At 36.9% G+C, this 18,381-nt stretch overlaps 1 long non-coding RNA gene across 1 annotated transcript in view; it reads left to right on the top strand.

Annotated features, from left to right (window-relative positions):
- The window catches only part of LOC143718418 (uncharacterized), a 227,329-nt gene that overhangs the window by 99,047 nt on the left and 109,901 nt on the right, over positions 1-18,381 (top strand). The window lies entirely within an intron of this gene.

The raw sequence follows: 18,381 nt of genomic DNA on the forward strand, positions 1-18,381 counted from the left end.
AATCAGCCCATCAGGCAGTTCTTTAAGCATGTATATAAAGGAAAACAGGTATTTTTAACATTAAAAGTTGCGCAATGCACCTTTAAATAAATGAATTCCAAATATGTACAGGTTAAATGTATTGAAATTATTGTGCAAAAAAATTAAAAAGTGTTAAAAACATGACATGATATAAATACATGACAAAGCTTTTGTTCAAACACAGACAAACTTAAAAACTGCCAATGCAAAGTTCCTTAGCACGTATGTGATGTTTAGGTCCTCTATTTAACTAAGGCAACATGTGTTTGCAATGATAAATCCAATGATGGGGAATATCAGAGCTGAAGAGGTTAATTGTGTGTTCGCAGCTGTTGTATGTGTTGATAGCAGAGAATGTATAGCTGTTCATCAGTAATGTTTGGATCAGCTGGATCAACCAAAGTTTGGAGTTCCGTCATCTCTTCAGTCAGAGGGCACTCGTATTCAGGCACTATAACACCAGTATCTGAGTCAGGGCCATCAAAATCAACAGCGGTGTCCCAGGCAATGTCTAGCTCTTGAAGGTCCTATGAATGCATCAAAACAAATCAGAGCTTTGCCAAAGTAACTACTTTTTTACAAACCTTAGTAAATCAGGCCGCATGATTAATTTACTCTCTACCCATAAATGTAGTGGTCTGGCAGGGAAACAAATGCACATATAAAAAAAATGTCACCCGCAAAATTAACTGTCCATCGCTAATCCTAGTAAATCATATAGTTTTTAAACTACAAAAGGGTTTGCGCTGGTGCAAGCTGTAAGTGAATCTGGTCCCAAGTCTTATCTTTTTTTCTAAAAACATGTATTTAGTACTATACATTTTTTATTATTATCTAGAAACACCCACACCATTGAGAAAAATCAAAACTTACTGCAACGTTCTCTGAATGTACATTAGTGTTTAGCACCCGTGTATGCCGTTATTTTTTAGTCAAAAGTTATGAGCGTGTAAGACATGCTCACGAGCACATTATGTTATTTCACACGCGCAAAAATGAATCTTAAGCTGGCATGATAAAAGTACTCGCGCACAAATTCAACAACCGAGAGGTGTACAGGTAGCTGCGAGCGAGCGCCTGGCATACTCTCATAGGTTAACTCTGCTTGTACAGTGGAATCCTGCTCGCGCACAGCGGGCTTCTGCTCGCGGAGTGCTGTTTTGCTCGCGCAGTGGATTTCTGCTCCCTCGAGTCTACATGACTTTTGACAATTTGGGGGCGGAAACCAAGGAGGGCACTGACCCTCTTATGATTGGTCTCTTTCATCGTAATCACACCCACAGGGACATCCTCCTTGTACCTTGATTGACAGCTCTCATTACAGGAAGCACGGAAGTATCTGACGGAGTTTAGTCATTCACTGCACAGTGGACGGAATGGCGGCGACACCGGAAGATGTAGGCGTAAGTGATATTGATATATGATGGGGGCTGTGTGTTTGACAATGTAGCAATTTAATCTGAAATTTGTTTGGAACATGTAAGTATCTGACATAAGCTAATCAACCTAGTCAGTGCTGCATGTGTAAAACAAAACGTAAAGTAGGGTTGCCAACTGTGACGAATTAGCCGGGACGTGCCGATTTTTGGGCCTAATTTATTTGTCCCGATCGGGACCTCTCTTGTCCCGATTATTGAGTGCTACGCTGATCTGGAGTGATACAACAGCAACACGACCCGTAAACTAGTTCAAATCTCCTAGAATCTAGAGCTGCGAATGCGAGACAGAACATAGCTGTATGTGCGTCAGCGCCAAACATTGTAGCGTGGAGAGAGAGAGGGAGAGAGCGAGAGACCTTGCCTATGAGATCCCCCCCGCCCCCCGGTCAACAATACCGAAATCGCTAAAATACAGTAATATGTCCCACATTTCTCTTTTCGGAAGTTGGCAACCCAAACGTAAAGTATGGGCAGTGGTTCCCAAACCTTTCATGGCAAGTGTTTTAGTTGAACTAGTGACCATGTATGTATGTCACTATAATGCATTAATGCAATTTAACTACACGTCACAACTTAAAAAATGGACAGAAGTCTGTCTGTTTCAGTCATGTACACCCCCCCCCCCCCCCCCCCCCCCCCCGCTATTTAAAATGGACGAATGAATGAATATGTATTCAATATATTCTTAAGAAGTGTTCATTTCATGTTGTTTTCCACTTCAACAGGACATAGTCAGACGTGAGGTTACTTCCAGGCTAATCATTAAATTAGAGTCAGCGCTTTCAAGAATGCCTCTTGACTTGGACTTCTTACAGTTTGCATGTCGGCAGGAGCTGTACCTCTGGGAAGCACTGTCAAGGCATGTAAATGTCCCCCCAGATATTGTACAGGCCTTAAGAGATTTCCTCCATCTGGTCATGGACCACATTGAAAATACTGAAGTTACCAGCAGTACTGTTGAAACTGTAGCTGGAGAGATGGGGCGTCCCAGGTACAATTTAGATAAGGAGAGACTTGTTGAGCTTTTGGAGATAAATCTGTCTGTGGACTGCATCGCAAAGTTACTGTGTGTTTCAGCCAGTACAGTCAACAGACGGATGAGGGAGTTTGGTCTCTCTGCCAGACAGAACTACAGCAATGCTACTGACCAGGAGCTTGATAATGCAGTCCAACGCATCAAAAATGAAATGCCCACAGCAAGCTATCGGATGGTCAAAGGGAGGCTAAAGTCCATGGGAATCCACGTCCAGTGGAGGAGAGTTACTGCATCAATGCATCGAGTGGACTCGCTTGGGATTCTTTCTAGACTGACTGGACTGGGCTGCATTGTGCGAAGAACTTACTCTGTCAGGGGGCCCCTTTCACTGTGGCATGTCGACACTAACCACAAACTTATCAGGTCAGTACTGTACAGTACAGTACAGATTATTCATTTATTTTTTTAGTTAAATATAATGATGCAGACACTGATAGATCTCAAAGCATAAGTATGTTGCCATGACATTTGTACAATAAAAATCCAGGTTGAAACTGGTAATGTAGGTAATGTAGGTTTATTTTGTTCCCATCAGGTACAACATTGTACTTTTTGGTGCAGTGGACGGCTACTCCAGGAAGGTAAGATTTCATTTCATTGGGTCTTTTCATGTGTTGGCCTTCTGTGTAAGCAAATTTGCTATGATGTACACATGTGTAATTACATGTTGCATTCAGATGGCTGAAATACTACCCTGTTGACGTGTGAGAAAAAGTTATTATATAGGGTGCCGCATGGTAGTAAGAGTCATTAAGGTGTGTTAAAATATCAGATTCCCTGAGGCATGAAGGGACCAGAGTGTAATCCAATTGTACATGTAAGATATTGACAAATAGTAAATGTACATTTATGAAAATGTCTCATAACACAGGTGATGTGCTTGAATGCTGCAACAAACAATCGTGCATCAACCGCATTCACTGCCTTCAAAAAAGCTACTGAGAGGCATGGAATACCCTCAAGGTAAGTTTTTACAGGCTTCAAGGTACAGACACAAACATGATGGATGTTATATTTTAAGAAAGAATTTACTGTTAAGTCAGGGTTCTCAAGGATTATAATTTTAAATGTTTCCTCACAACACTCTACTTCCTTATACTCTCCCAGTCATAGCCTTAGCCCTCCACGCTGAACACGTTTATTCTGACACAATGTAGCACTTTATTTCTGTGTATTGTAAATTACTGACAGATTTTAACACACTGGTCATCTGTGTGTGCACTTCAGGGTGAGAGGTGATCAGGGAGTGGAGAATGTTGAAATAGCCCGATATATGTTCACTGTCCGCGGAACTGATCGAGGAAGCTTCATGTCAGGAAAAAGCGTCCATAATCAAAGGTTTTTCTTTTTTGTATTTTGGATGCTTTACTAAGCTAATAAAGAGGTCTATTGTGTGTAAAATCATAACATACTAACATTTTATCATGTCCTTGATTGTTAAAATAATCATTTCTAAATCCATAGGATTGAACGTTTGTGGCGGGATGTCAGAACATGTGTGATATCAAAATATTACAACGCACTCCACAGCCTAGAGATGGATCACCTTCTTGATGTGTCCTCCAGAGGTAAGGGTTTGTCTCATCATATTGTGCTATTTATCATCTACTTTCTGTAGATTGTTGTACGTCCTAGTCAGTTAAATGTTTCCTGAGTCTGTGTTCTATTATTATTCGATTTGTGCATGGTTTGTAAGGTTTGTTGTTGTCCATCTTCTGTTGTTGATTTTATTTAAATCTAGTACCCATTCCATACAGGAGGACTTTGTCCCCTGCCAGGCAGTTATTGTAAATAAGTAACTGTTCTTAAAAACTTGCCTGGTATAATAATAATCATGACTTGAGGTGGAAAACAAGAAAGGCACAGGCGTCCTTATGACGTGTCATCACGTGTCACTTTCACTTTCACTTATAATTGGTCAATTTGAACACAATTGGATTGGTTAACAGATGTCTGGAGCACTTTAATAAACATTAATGGCTAGTCGTATGTCATTGTAAATCATTGTGGAATTTTAGAAATGGTTAAATACTGGGGGAAAAAAAACAAATCAATGAGATGTATTTACAAAAGGCTATTCAATGATTAATGTTATGTTTTCAAAGCTCACCTATGAAAAGTAACATACTCCTACCCTGTCCCTTTATAGAAGATCTTTTGACAGTCCACCTGACATTCCTTCCTAAACTGAAGGCAGACCTGGAGGCTTTTGTGGAAGGTTGGAACAACCACCCACTGAGAACAGAAGGGAATAAAACTCCTGAGCAGATTTGGCACTCAGGAATGATGCTTCGACCGATTGACCAGCCAGAGAATCTTGAGGTTCTTTTTTTTTTCCTTTTAAAACAACTAAGTTGTCTTTAAAAAGACGTGCCGCGTGCAAGCTCTTTTATGAGAGGAGAAAAAAAACTCCGCGATGTTGAAGCGCGCAGGGAGACACACACGCAGCTCGCTGCAGATCGCCGTCACACCAACACCGGAGAGAGAAGCTCGTCTCGTAGAGCGAAGTCAGAGATGACTGTGGAGTGAAGAAATGCTCTTGGCTGCGAAGCGAAAACATATCTGCATGTTGCCGGCGTCCTCCTTTATACCCACGAGGTGGGGCGGAGATACGCTATGCAAATTCCGCAGACCCATGGCATTTCTTTGCCATTGGCTCGTTTTGTAACACTCTAAGTCGATAGGTGTTCTAAGCGAAACCCCATTCGTCGTCATCCGACGTAACTCGGAGTGACAACGAAAGGGAACTAGGTTTAGATAAAAGTATTGAATTGAACACTGAACAAAATGTATGGGTGTATCAATTTGTAGATGTTTGATTATTTGAACATAATGTTGACAAGTATTTATAAAATTATAAATAATCATGTGATATTTCCTTAGAATCACAATAATGATGGCCACCTACACCAAGTTGGTAAAACCAGTGTTGGAGGCAGGGAGAAGTCTTGATGGTGCAGTGTTATGCAAACTTTTTAAAGATAAGACCATATGAAAAAGAGACAACAGATGATGAAAGTTAAATAAATGAACTTCAACAGAATCTATAGGTGTATTTTCATGGACCAGTTCTGTTTATCTGTCAAGCCACTGTGGGGAAAAAGGTTAAATGTGTAGTACGTAATTTCTTCAACTCCAATGGCACCAAACTAATTGCAAAAAGTTTTCTATAACATTGTCAAATATCATGCAGGTAGTCCCACCCCAAACTGTTGCTACTGGTGAGCCAATTTAGATATTTTGGGGATGTTGGGATCGCACAGACAAAAAGCGATGTTGAAAAGAATAGTGTGTACACTTTGTGTGAATCAGCAGATTAATAGTTCGTTTATCATTGTCTGTCCACATTAAGCTGGGATTGAACCATGCATTATATTAAACAAAAGCAAACATCAAACAAAAACATGGCATGAAAACTCAAGACATGAACAGAACTTAGACTTACACACAGTAGTTACAGGTAACACAACACTCAACAAAGACACATGGCAAACATGAGGGCTTAAATACACACAAGACTAATGACTAGACAAGGGACACCTGTGAACAATGAAACAATGAACCAATGACAACATGACACATCAGACAAGGGAACACATGGCGGAATCACATGACAGACATGGAACATGACATGAACAAACCAGAACGTGACAAAAACATTACATACTTCACATTTAATGATTAAAATAACATTTTATGATTTATTTTCCACTCTGATAAAAAAAAACTTCGTACATACAAAAGTCTCGCCTTTTTTTTTCCATTTGCATTTTAAAAGGACACTGTCAGTTACAGAACTGCAAGCAGTATCTAGTATTTCATTGGCAATGTCACCATTGTTGCTTGTGAGGATCAGTCAGACGCAGACGTTCTTCTAAACGATGGTGATCCATCCGTTGCGTCATCTTCCATTGCCTTGATCCCTGCCTGCTCTGTTGTGATGATGTGAAATGATGATGCACCTCAAGAACTCTGGTTCTCAGTTGAATGAGGGAAGTCCTATGAGTCTAATAGACAACAAAAGGTAAAAATCCAAAACATCTTTGACTTTGGTATACTTTTTCAGTTATACTTTATAGAAGTGTTCTCTATAATATCTTATTGATGCTGTGTAGAAAAAAAGTGTTGTGCTAAGGCTCAGACTTATTGTTCAAGGGAGTGGCAATATGCAGCACTCTTCGAAAGTAGTGACAGCGAATTTCTATAATTCTCAAATGAAATAGAGGACATTGAGTCCACTTCTTCAGAAGAAAGGTAAGAATCATGTTTTTCTAAAAGTAGTGGCACTTAGTACATCATTTTAATGAAATAATTACATTATTCTGTTACTCTACTGTTTTACTTGTTTTTCCTGAATAATAATGTGTTCATACTGTATAGCTTCTTACATTTTTCAACAGAGACATTACAGGAATCTGGCAGGGGGAACTGATGAGAGCAGAGCTTCCTATTTTAATATTAGTAGAAGACACATGTGGGAAAGTGCAAGACTCACCATGACCATGAAGTCATTCTGCCCATCGAAGAGGATCTATGTAAAATTCATGGATGACCTGGGTGCAAGTGAGGGAGCAATAGATTCTGGTGGACCAAGGAGGGAGTTCCTCACTCTGCTTATGGAGAACCTTAATGCAGGGGGCATTATTTGTTGGTCCTGGTGAAGCCAAATTCCTGAATTTCAACTGTAGATATAAATAAGCACTGGATATAATTATGGTGCCTTCACAAATATAGAGTCCATCATAGATATGGCTGGGACTTTTGCAGTTATCAAGAACCATCAAACAGCCAGGAAGGTTGCCTTAGACACTGCAGACTGGTACTGTCTTGGTCGCAACCGGTCTGCATTTGAAAGGTGTGCATTTCTGGACAGTATTCATATTGTGGATTATATTTTACAATGCATTTCATAATTGGTAATGTATGTTAGTGTATATTTAATTAATTACATAACTGCATATTTAAAATTAGGTGCCATCCCTTGACTATGGCTTGTACTCAAGTTGGTAATTCTTTGATTATTATAACTCATCAGATTCAAAGAAGGTTTGAAAACCCTGGGGGTTCTGTAGGCAATGCAGGGAAATCCAACTTCCTTTTCAGCAGTTATGTGCCATCAACCTCAACAGTTCACTTACTGCAGCTTCTCTTCATTGATGGAGCCTGAACTGAATCTGCCAGGTTCTTCCAAAGGGAACACAGAAAACCTTGTTCTATTTTTCTGGAGAACCCTTAACCACAGTTAAAGTATGTTTTTATTAAAGGTCAGTAAGTAAAGTTTTTAAATGTATTCCTATAATGTAAAAATGTTATCCACTGATTATTCTACAGATGAACCCAGTGAGCTGCAGTACAGCGACATCATCTTTTTTTACCTCTGGGATTGAGACCTCACCCCAGCATTCACTTCCTGCACACAGTTGAAGAGAACGAGATGCTGTCACTATTGCCAAAAGCAAATGCATGTGCCAACAGCATTTCTCTTCCAACTGTGCATCAAAATTACATTGACTTTAAAAAAAAAAAGATATATGCAATTCAAAATTGCCAAGGCTTTGGGTTTTCATAGTTTTTTTTTTATTCTTTCATTTATTTTTATTATTATTAAGGTTAACATTTATGAACCATGCAGGTTTTTTTCATATGGGTAGTTTAATCAAGTTAAAATATGCCAAGTTTGTGTTCATGGTTATGATGGTTTGTCAAATAAACTGCGCAATGGTTTGTCAAATAAAACTTTTGTTGTTATAAAACTATTACATTACAAGTAAGGTACATTTTTATGCGTGCATGCCATACACACTAGACTAGGAAACATGCTTTAAATACAGGATGAAATAATCTCAAAACTAATCATATTTCTTAAACATAAAATGCCTAACTGTTCAGTTTATGGGAGAAAGGTTCACTGAGTTTTAAATCTCTTTTAAAAATACAAGTACTATTCCATATATTTAAGACATTCTTTAATTGCAAACTGAAATAAAATGAATTACAAAAATATAGTGATCAATGCTGTGGTTGTCAGGAACCAATCAGACACCACATCCTTCACCACACAACATCACTCTCCCCAGAATACTAATCACCTGCACCTGTTCACAATCAATAAGCCTCTGAATAAAAACACTCACCACAGCTTCATTCACCGACAAGCCTCCAACAGGAAGGCTTGACTGTGAATGTCAATCTCTTTTATCATCCAGCAGTTATCTGGAACAGCATTGAGATGGGCTGAATCGCTGTGGGCACAGGAGACTGAGGTTACCAGGTCACTACAAAATTTCATTAATCATTTCAAGGAAGTTTTCGGCCAACCAGTCAGTGATTCCACCATCAGTGATAAGTTAATGCAACTTCGTCAAGACAAAAGACCCGTTTCAGAGTACTCCATTGAATTCCGGACTCTGGCTTCAGTGAGCGGTTGGAACGAAAAGGCTCTCTTGGCTGTTTATCGCGGCGGACTAAATCCTGCACTTCGTCTCCAAATGGCGATCTATGATGATAACCTGGGGCTAGAGAAATTCATACAGCGAACTCTCCGTGTTCATCAACGATCTCAGAGCTGCTATCGAGATGCTCGACTTTCTCATGTCACATCCCCTCATGTCCTCACAAACCATGAGTCTGAAAAACCCCCTGAGGAAATGCAAGTCGATACTCACCGACTCACCCAAGCTGAACGCTCTCGTCGCAGAGAAATGAAGTTATGTCTGTACTGTGGTGGTAAAGGTCATTTTCGATTTGCATGCCCCATTCGGCCACCTCAGATGACGGTAAGCTCCGTTCTGGATCACCACGATGTATCGACACCGCTCACTATCTCTGTAACCTTGAAAATCCTAAATTCCCATGTATCTGCAACAGCCATCGTCGATTCCGGATCAGCGGGCAACTTCATATCAGGGCGGCTCAGCAAGAAACTTAACCTCAGGAAGGTCGACATTCCCAAGCCATATTCCATCCATGCTGTGACCGGCGAGCCCATTAACAAGGAGTATGTGACATCTCAAATAACACCCATCCAGTTGTCTATTGAAAAGCTTCACCATGAAATGTTCGAACCTTTCATTCTTCAAAATAGTCAAACAGACATCATTCTCGGCCGTCCATGGCTAATTCGTCACCAACCTACCATAAATTGGCAGTCCGGCAAGATAATCAGTTGGGGATGTCATTGCTCGCTTAAGAAAAGCGCACACTCTGCTCCCCCAGCCACGGAACCTAAGAAAGTGCTCACTGTGAGTTCCACCTCCATCGAGAGTCCCACGGAGAATCTGTCCACAAATATTCCCTCTTGTTATTCCTCGTTCTCTGACATATTTAACCCTGTTACTGCCTCCAACTTGCCACCCCATAGACCATGGGATTGCGCCATTGATCTGGTCCACGATACATCGATTCCTAAGGGAAAAATCTACTCACTCTCCATTCCTGAGCAAGAATCTATGCGGAAATACATCGAGGAAGCGTTACAACAGGGTTACATTCGTCCCTCTACATCCCCTGCTGCCGCTAGTTTCTTTTTTGTTGCCAAAAAGGATGGAGGGTTAAGACCTTGTATCGATTACAGAGCCCTGAACCAAATCACTGTCAAATTCAGTTACCCACTACCTCTCATCCCAGCAGCCCTTGAACAGCTCAGAGAAGCCAAGATCTTCACCAAATTGGATCTGAGGAGTGCATACAATCTGGTCAGAATCAGAGAAGGGGATGAGTGGAAAACTGCTTTCATCACGCCTGCAGGGCACTATGAATACCTGGTCATGCCGTATGGGTTGGTAAACGCTCCCTCCGTGTTCCAGAGTTTCATGGACGAGGTACTCCGAGACTACCTGGGGCAATTTGTGTTGGTGTAAGTAGTTAATACCATATGGCAACTGTCAAAATGATTGATTGACAGATGGACGTGGCTTTCCTTTGATCTTCCCCCGCCCCTTCCGGTTCCTCCCCTTCCTGTCCCGCCCCTTCCGGTTCCTCCCCTTCCTGTTACCTTTGACCTAGTTCCGCCCCTTCCTGTTACCTTTGACCTAGTTTCCGCCCCTTCCGGTTACACTTTCTGTCAAAATGATGGATGGTTACCTTTGACCTAGTTCCGCCCCTTGCGGTTACAGCTTCTGTCAAAATGATGGATGTGTGACAGTTAGTTTGATTGTTTGATCAAGAAAAGGGAGGTATTGGCCTTGTTAACATAAGCTTTGATGTTACAGTTACAAAGTGATGTGACAGTTAGTTTGAGATGTGATTGTTTGAAGTTGGTGTTTTGGTCACCGCATCCCTGAGCTTTATCAAGGGGAGCTGTGAAAGTGATAAGAAAAAAATGTACAACTATTCACTGGACCAAGCATTATGTTCATTTAAATAAAATGGTGAAAGTTTATCTGTTCTGTAAAAAAGAATATAAAATAAAATCTCACACAAAAAGTTGAAATAAATGTACAACTATTCACTGAACCAAGCATTTCAGTTTAAATAAAATGGTGAAAGTTTATCTGTTCTTTAAAAGAATATAAAATAAAACCTCACACAAAAAGTTTAAATAAAATGGAGTCACAAAAATATTCCAAACAGTTAAAAATGTATTAGAGAGTTGAAGAAAAAAACATACAGCTTATGTAAAACCTCACACAAAAAGTTTAAATAAAATGGAGTCACAAAAATATTCCAAACAGTTAAAAATGTATTAGAGAGTTGAAGAAAAAACATACAGCTTATGTAAAACCTCACACAAAAAGTTTAAATAAAATGGAGCCACAAAAGTATTGCAAACAATCCAATGTATGAATGATCTGACTCTGTCTCAAAAACATAGGGAGCACGCGCGTCTATGTGTGTGTGTGTGTGTGTGTCAAAGCAGGAATTTCCCCCCCCCTCCGCATTGCTGAGGACCTTGAAAGTTTATCTCACACAGAAGTTGAAAAAAGCATTATGTTCATTTAAATGAAATGATTATAAAATTTACATTTAGTCATTCACAAATATTTGACACTGACTCAAGTTGAAAAACCATGCTGTTCAATTAAAAGTATATAAATTAAACAAAAATAAAATCATCTTACTGTTTCACCATGGTTGAAAAAAACCCACAAGTGTTTCCCCTGAAGTCTTTTCTCTCTGTCACACCAGTGTGTGGCTGGCCTGGTATCTGTTTTTGTGACACGTTCCTGAGCCCATTGAAAAGCATTGTGTTCCTTTAGAAGTGTATAAATTAAAATATATCATATATAAAATAAATAGTTTACTAATTGTTGTTCATTTAAAATCTTACTAAATTACTGAAGTTGAAAATCATGCCGTTCATTAAAAAATCTTACTAAATTAATGAAGTTGAAAAGCATTCTGTTCATTTAAAATAAATATTTTACAAATTTACTGTAGCAATTATGTTAGATTTAGATAAAAATAAAATCATCTTACATTTTCACCAGGGTTGAAGAAAAAAAATCACACAGGTAGTGCCTGCCAGCATGGACAGTGTGCGTGACAAATAAGTGATATCATCGCTGTTTTCGAACCACCGGTAATAAATTACTTTTAATTCATAAGACTTATTTTCAGGAGTGACAGTTATCAAAAGGTCTGCCTAAATACTGGGAATGTGAATTGGCCTTGAACCTAAACAGTTCCATTCATAGAGTACTGAAAGAATATAGTGGACACACACCTCCGCCGTTTTCCCATAGTTTTCCACAGGCTCTTACTGTAAAAGGCTATAAAATAGCCAAGACACATGGACGTGTGCCATACCCCATGTCTGGACCAAAAACTTTTGCACCCTCTCTTCTATGACCACCTCATCAAAAATGCAAAACAGTGGGTACTTTCTCTATAATTAATTTATGCTACGGTGCTGTTTATCTGTAATATGCAATGATGTTTAATCTGAAAAATTGTTTATACATAAGGAAAAGACGGTATAATTCATTAGTGGTGATACAGATATTAAAATGTATCTACTATATTAATTTATCAAAGTGGTTTAAAAATATGGAGCATTGTATTATGATATTGATGTGATACAGATATTAACATGTATCTACTATATTAATTTATCAAAGTATGATTTTTTTTAAAAAAATATGGAGCATTGTATTATGATATCGATGTGATACAGATATGAACACGTATCTACTATATTAATTTATCAAAGTATGATTTTTTTAAATATGGAGCATTGTATTATGATATCGATGTGATACAGATATTAACACGTATCTACTATATTAATTTATCAAAGTATGATTTTTTTAAATATGGAGCATTGTATTATGATTATGTATTATGTTTTTTTTTTTTAATCCATATCACAAAAGTATCAGTTTAACACGACTGTTTTACAGCAATGTTTATTTTGCATTATGCTATGCTGTTTTAACTGTTGTATTTTTTATCCGATGTAACTAAAATCTGCAGCATTGTTTATTTAAGCTGCGGGGTTTCCATAAAGGACCTTAAAATAAATGTTTTGGATTTATTCAGTTTTAAATCTTATTTAGAGATTATTTTAGTCAGACATGCTTATATGTGCATAGGCCCATTTAATTCCTCTTCAGTTACTTACTTCTTACATTTTGCTAGGTTACTTTTTAATTCTTCTTTTACTCTGTCTTTGATTTTAACTTTTAGCAATTTGCATGATAAAATTGTTTAAAATGTAAGCTATAAATATGAATGGCACAATGTGATAACCAAAATAAATAAAAGTCAAGTCAAAGCTATTTATATAGGCTAGCACTTTTCATTGCCATTTAAAATAACATGGTCTTTCCTTCTCTCTCTAGAGACAGCAAACACTGCAGGACAATCAGGCACCCAAGTAACATGTTAGTATGGTTTATATTTTATTTTTAATGAGAAAACATTATAGAGTGCAACCGGCGGTATCTGGGAGTAAAAACATTTACTTTCTCCATACGGAAATTAATTTAAAAGACAGACCTACTGTGAGCTAAGAGGTTGTTAATACATGGTATTTGCTTCTGATCAAGCCTTCAGCTTATTTTTTTTTTGTTGTAATTTATAAAAACAACTACTTTGGGGATGCATTGGATGCGACAAAACCAATAAGAGTCTTTACCGAGTAAAGATTTTGTAAAAGGTTATCTTATTAGATATATTTGTAAAGGTTGTTGAACACAATCCCTAAATAAACGAAACCATTGGATTATTGGAACTTAATAGTTTTGGACTAAATTAAGAATGTTAACCTGATTCAACTAAATGGCATTGAATTAATCTCATGTAATAAACTGAAGTTTACTGAAATAAACAATGTAAATTAAATGCAACATTACCCTGTAGAACCTGTTGACATAAAAAGTTGAGTAAATCCACCATATGTTTTCCAACAAAATGTTGATTAAACATTAAAAGTTCAAAACATATGGATGGGTGAATCTTCCCGACAAGTTCCGTAAAAAGCTTTTAGAAAGTAGCTAGGATGTATTTTATTTTGCGCAGACTTTAAGTGAACTTTTACCAACTATTAAGATGTTAAAGTTCAGTTATAGACCTTTAGCGCATTGAGTTGACATTAAAACGTGATATCAATATCGCATTATTGAGTAAGCGAATTCAGGGTTGTTTAATAACTTCAATAGTTATCAAGCACTTGGTGAGATTATTCAGAAAAAGTGACAAAAGTAATTTTCTGATCAATCATCGTACACGGATGCACTGTGTTTTGAGGGTCGCTGGTAGAAAGATTTCTTTGTATTTTTAAAAACATAGATAGATCTACATAGATGTTTTACACGAAAAAAATATTTCAGAGATCCTTGTGCGGTAGGCCTATTCTATTCTATATTTGCATAAAGAGTTCAAATATAAAATGTACATTTAAGCGCTATTTAAAAATGGTATAATAAAATTATGTGGTTTAAACCATCATTTTATTAAATCAAGCCGATTCATATGCATACTGTCGTATATGAACAAAGAGAAGACCTAGAGTTCACTACAGCTAACTGTAGGAAACAGATATCCATGGGGTGAAAGTGTAGGGAAGACACCATACAAAACACACCCGGCAATACGATAAGTGTTCCGATAGTGTTGTTCAAAATGAAACCGCGGTAAACAATTTAAGAACACTAGCACTGTTAAACATGCGGTTCAATAACAATGTACAATATAAACAAGAATCCAACTCTAATGTGACTGAGCTTGTTTCACATATAACTGTTGATAATTAGGTATAATTGTTAGATAGTTTATCAAACAATTGAAACTTGCGCTATGTTAAAACTTTTTGATGATGAGGCCAAAACTGCTTATCACATGTTTTCATAACTTACTGCTTACCGTCTGTTTTCTGGATCAGACCTAAAACTCTTGTGTCAAAGTATCGGTGTAGACGGATTAAAAAATGAATCATCCCGCCATTCACGTAAAAATATAGCCGGTAATTCATTAGCTTAACCGTTGTTTAGCCACATGCATAAAATAACTGTGTATCTATGACTGTGCTGTGAAATGGGCAATAGCTAGACGAGTTTGAAGTATAATAGTTTTATAGGTAACAGAAAAACAGCAATACTCATCTTTCATGTCGATGTTTCGTAGACATAGCTGAAAGATGTTCTAAAAGAAATATCTCATGTAGAAATATCTGTTCATGTTTTTCATAAATTCCTATATGTTTGACCACGCTCGGAGCCTATAGTTTTTGCAAACTGTACAAAAACAAAAAGAAGCAAGATGTAAACGACCTAATTGACTATATAAAATGTCAATTACAAACATACAAAACTGATCACAAGTGGCTTTTCGTATTTGCTTTAAATGGCTCATGTTGTATATACTCTTTAGCAAGTTGATCACTAGAATTTACTTTTGTGCAATTTTATCTGCATAGTCAGATGTGATTCTGTTGTAATAGTTTAAGTGTGAAACAGCATACACTTACTTTTTGCATTAATACTTTGTGTATTTATTATAAACGGTGCTTTTCATCCCCTGTCTTCTTAGTGATTTGGTCTTTTGAATCTTACATGGATGTTTTGGACACGGGTGATTCCTGTATAAAGATTATGTTTTAAAGGTAGGCCATAGTCTTTACAAGTGTGTGACAAAATATGTTATATAAAAATCGCTACAGTGTGACAAAATATGTTGGCTTGTAAAAATACATCCAAATATTTAAGCACAACTATTTACACACATACTAAGCAGGAGAATATCTAATTATAGATTGTGAACACAACATTATCTGATTATTTGGGGTCAGAGAACGATTTTTGAACAAAATTTTGTGCTGGATGTAAAAAATAAAGGTATTAGTTAATAACAAAAACTTTAAATCAACATGAAAACCATAATATAAATAAATAAAATATAGTTTGAAAATTACTTCCATAATATTTTCCTTTAGTAAAGCTATGCCCGTATCACCCACCACAAAGTTTTGCGTTTGTGGTTGAGACCTCGCAGAGATTACACCAATATTAGGGTTCTCAAACATTGCCTGTTTTTTAAGGAATACAAATTTTGCCATTGTTTATTATGTGCAATATATCATTATATGGCCAGTTTGGTTTCTTCTTACTTGTGCAATATACTTGGTTCTAAATACAAAAATTAAAACTCCATCACCAATCAATTATTAAAAACATTTTATTTTAAAAAACTATTTAAGTACATAATGCCAAACAATAGGCTACAACAGTGGTTATTGCAGTTTCTTCATGAGAGATTCTTCATGCTTGAACAAAGCGTTGACCAGGTCGTTGAAAATGCTTTCACAATTCACATAGTCCAGCGGTTCCCTCGTCTTCATGTCGGATTCGCTCGCACATTTGTAACTGATTCATTGAGCAATCAAGATTGTCAATGATTGAATCAATGTTCTTCATTTTTTCGACCAACTGACTGGTGTTTGCTTTCAGAAACCCTTGATGATCTGAGAATATAAAAATTGAAAAATTAAAACAGGAAAAGGAAAATGAAGGCAAAATGGGAAAGAATATAAAGATTGAATCTAACCTTGTATTATCCTGTTTCTCTTCTTTCCCAGTCGCCCCTTTTGGACAGTATTTGGCTTTGATAAAATCTGTAGTAAAATAAATAAGTGCCGTAAAATAAAAGGCTATAGTTACAATTCTGAGTCTGAATAATCCAGGAGCATGACACCGCATAAAATAAATTAATCTGGGTTTATTCTACAAAACTCGATCCAATAGTACCAAAAATATTTCAAATTTGTACATGATGCTGTTAGATCAGAATGTAACTTTCCTTAAAATTAGTCCCAAATAGTTAACTCGGACTGCTTAATTAAGATTAATTTTATACATTACATACGCAAAAAAACTGTTTTAATAGTTTCTCGTGTATTACACTTACAATTTGCTGGCACATTTGATTTGGCAGAAGTCATATTGATCTCAAAGGAGCTTGAATCAGTTATCATAGGCGAAAACACATGGCCATCATCAGATGTAGAGATTTTGCCTGTTTACATAAAATATCTGTCAGTTCATCTGTCAATTGTTCATTTTTTTTTTTCTTCTTTAATTATTGCTGCCATGAATTGAGTTAATTAGTTGCTTTGATAAAATCTGCAGTAAATAAATAAGGTTGATAAGTCTGCAGTAAAATAAATGGCTGATAAAGGCTATAGTAATAGTTACAATTCTGAGTCTGAATAATCCAGGAGCAGGACAGCACATAAAATAAATTCTACAAAACTCGATCCAATAGTAACAAAAACACAAAACAATTCTGTATTGCAAATTTGTACATGACACTGTTAGACCAGAATGTAACCTTCCTTAAAATTGGTCCCAAATAGTTAACTCGGACTGGTTAATTAAGATTAATTTAATACATAGGCGAAACTGTTTTATTACACTTACAATGTGCCGGTACATTTGATTTGGCAGAAGTCATGTTGATCTCAAAGGAGCCAAGAGTTAAACCAGTTATGATAGGTGAAAACACATGGCCACCATCAGATGCAGAGATTTTGCCTGTTTACATAAAATATCTGTCAGTTCATCTGTCAATTGTTCATTATACATAGAGTGCAACAGTGCCTCCCCCACCCCTTTTTCATTCTTATTTCCCATAGTGATTTTAAAAAAAAAATATATTTATATATAAATACGCATATATAGCTTATACAAACATTTCAGTATTTTGAGAGGGTAGGGAGATTATGTCATTCGCAGTGCTTCATTGGAGGGGGCAGAGCTATTTTGGAGTGTGTTGCTTTTTTTTTTTAAAACTATGTTTGACATAATTTTCACTACAGCATCATGGCTCATGGGTAATGTAGTTTTCACCAGGAGTTCAACTGTGAAACATGATTATTTACAAAAAAAAAAAATAAGCTGAAGGCTTGATCAGAAGCAAATACCATGTATTAACAACCTCTTAGCTCACAGTAGGTCTGTCTTTTAAATTAATTTCCGTATGGAGAAAGTAAATGTTTTTACTCCCAGATACCGCCGGTTGCACTCTATAATGTTTTCTCATTAAAAATAAAATATAAACCATACTAACATGTTACTTGGGTGCCTGATTGTCCTGCAGTGTTTGCTGTCTCTAGAGAGAGAAGGAAAGACCATGTTATTTTAAATGGCAATGAAAAGTGCTAGCCTATATAAATAGCTTTGACTTGACTTTTATTTATTTTGGTTATCACATTGTGACAGTGTCATTCATATAGCTTACATGTTAAACAATTTATCATGCAAATTGCTAAAAGTTAAAATCAAAGACAGAGTAAAAGAAGAATTAAAAAGTAACCTAGCAAAATGTAAGAAGTAAGTAACTGAAGAGAAATTAAATGGGCCTATGCACATATAAGCATGTCTGACTAAAATAATCTCTAAATAAGATTTAAAACTGAATAAATCCAAAACATTTATTTTAAGGTCCTTT

Source organism: Siphateles boraxobius, unplaced genomic scaffold, assembly GCF_051911475.1.
Source record: "Siphateles boraxobius isolate OS27281-9 unplaced genomic scaffold, OSU_SipBor_1 61, whole genome shotgun sequence".
Lineage (NCBI taxonomy): Eukaryota > Metazoa > Chordata > Actinopteri > Cypriniformes > Leuciscidae > Siphateles > Siphateles boraxobius.